Raw genomic sequence first — 2,500 nt, 5'->3', positions numbered from 1 at the left:
AAAAAGAAAAGAAGAAAAAAACTGAGAGGCTCGAAAGAAGAGGAAATAAATAAAACTGTGAAGAAAACAACTTAAAATAAAAGGAATAGAAACAGAAAGAAACAAGAACACAAAGATGACAGATGAAAGTCATAATCAACAAAAACATAATAAATATCTGAAATAAAAAAAATACCTAACAAAGAGGAAATAATAATGATGAAGACAGAAATAACAAAGAATAAGAAAATAAACTTAAAAACAAAAGAATAAAGAAGAAAACACTTTAAAATTCACATAACGAGAGAGAGAGAGAGAGAGAGAGAGAGAGAGAGAGAGAGAGAGAGAGAGAGAGAGAGAGAGAGAGAGAGACCCCACACACACACACACAAGCAAAAGAAGTGTAAAATGAGATAAAAGAATAAAACGAGAAACAGAAAAGAAAAGACCAGGTGAGAAAGGGAGAAAGGAAAGGTGCTAATGAAGAAAAGGGATAAAGGGAGGGGAGGGAAGGATCAGGGAGGAGGGATTAAGGGCACTGGGAGGAGGTATGGGGAGGAGAAATAGGTAAATGGTGTTAGGGGGAGAAAGGTAGGGTGTTATGGGGAGGTAAGGAAGGTTGGGGAGATGTTCAGATACTTGGGGATAAGGAAGAGAAGGGGGATGGGAGAAGAAAGTAAAGAGGGGAGGAATTAAAAGGGGCGAGAGTAAGAGAGAGTAAAGAAGGGGAAGGAATAGTGATTTTGTAAGATTAAGAAAGTGAAAATGAAGATGAAAGAACAAGTAGGAATAAAAAATGAAGGAAGAATAAGACCAGTGCAAAGAGAGGGGAGGAATAAACGATACGAGTATATGAGAGAGAGAGAGAGAGAGAGAGAGAGAGAGAGAGAGAGAGAGAGAGAGAGAGAGAGAGAGAGAGAGAGAGAGAGAGAGAGAGAGAGAGAGAGAGAGAGAGAGAGAGAGAGAGAAAGGTGCAATAAAAAGAGACCGAGAATAGAAGGGAATTTTATTGCAGTAAAGAGGGAGAAAGTGAAAATTAAACAAATAAGAATAAAAATAAGAGAAAGGAGGATGAGAATAAAGAAAGTAAAGAGAGGTGTAAGACAACAAGGAAGAGCAAAAAGGGGGAGAAAGGGAATAATACTTATGTAAAAGCAAAGAGAAAAAACAAAAAAAAGAGAGCAAGTAAGAATAAAAGGAGGAATGAAGAGATCAGAAGATGAGAGAAGAAGAAAAAACAACAAATAGGAGAGAAGTTGGTAAGAATAAAGAGGGAAGATATGAAAAAAAGAATTAAGAACAAGTAAAAATAAAGAGAATAGGAGAAAAGAGGTGAGAAAAGAGGGATGAAAGGATGATATAAACAAAAAAGGAAGAAGAAGATAAAGAAAGAGAACATCTACAACCAAATAGAGAAGAAAAGTAAACATAGAGATTGAAAGAGAGTAAAGAAGACACGAAAGAAGAAATAACAAGAAAGACGAGAGTAAAGATGAAGAAACAAACAGGATGAGAGAAGGAAAGAGGAGAGGGAGAGAATGAAGACATGGTGAAGTGATGCAAGAAGTTATAGGTGGTTAGTAAAGGGGTGAGGGGGTGATGGGTCAGAAGGGGTGAGCGAATGATGGGTCAAAGGGGGGTGAGGCAGTGATGGTTCAGGAGAGGCGAAAGGGGTGACATGGGGATGAGGGAATGATGAGGTCAGGAGAGGGGGTAAGGCAGTGATGGGTGAGGAGGGGTGAGGGGGTGACGGAGGGTGATGGGAGTGAAGGGTTAAGGTGTGATAAGGAACCACGAAAAACTGAAGGTCACGATTATAAATTCCAGGACAAAAGGCTGATTTGTGTGTGAGATTGGGACTGGATTCCTGGGTTAATATGAGAGAGAGAGAGAGAGAGAGAGAGAGAGAGAGAGAGAGAGAGAGAGAGAGAGAGAGAGAGAGAGAGAGAGAGAGAGAGAGAGAGAGAGAGAGAGAGAGAGAGAGAGAGAGAGAGAGAGAGAGTCCAGACAATAAGACACACAGAGACAGACAAAAACAACTACACACACACACACACACACACACACACACACACACACGGTGCACAATAAATACGACGATAAAGAAAAGGGGAAAAACATACTAATAAATTTCATAAACTGGAGATACAAGACAATGAAAACACACAACAAAAACGAAAGACTATAAAACAATACAAATTGAACCCCCCCAAAAAAAGGAGAATTTTTGGGTACGAGAGAGAGAGAGAGAGAGAGAGAGAGAGAGAGAGAGAGAGAGAGAGAGAGAGAGAGAGAGAGAGAGAGAGAGAGAGAGAGAAGAGAAGAGAAGAGAAGAGAAGAGAAGAGAAGAGAAGAGAAGAGAAGAGAAGAGAATTCTTAAGTAATAAAAGAAAAAGGGAGAGAGGAAAGTAGAAGATAAAAGAGGGAGAGATAACAAGAGAAGAATAAGAGAAAAAAATGACAAGAAGGTAAGAAGAGAAAATGAGAAAGGAAGAAAAAAAAAACAAAAAAAGAAATGAGA

This window comes from Scylla paramamosain, chromosome 22, assembly GCF_035594125.1.
Source record: "Scylla paramamosain isolate STU-SP2022 chromosome 22, ASM3559412v1, whole genome shotgun sequence".
Taxonomy (NCBI): Eukaryota; Metazoa; Arthropoda; class Malacostraca; order Decapoda; family Portunidae; genus Scylla; species Scylla paramamosain.
The sequence above is the reverse complement of the archived record's forward strand: the minus strand, read 5'-3'. Positions refer to the sequence as shown.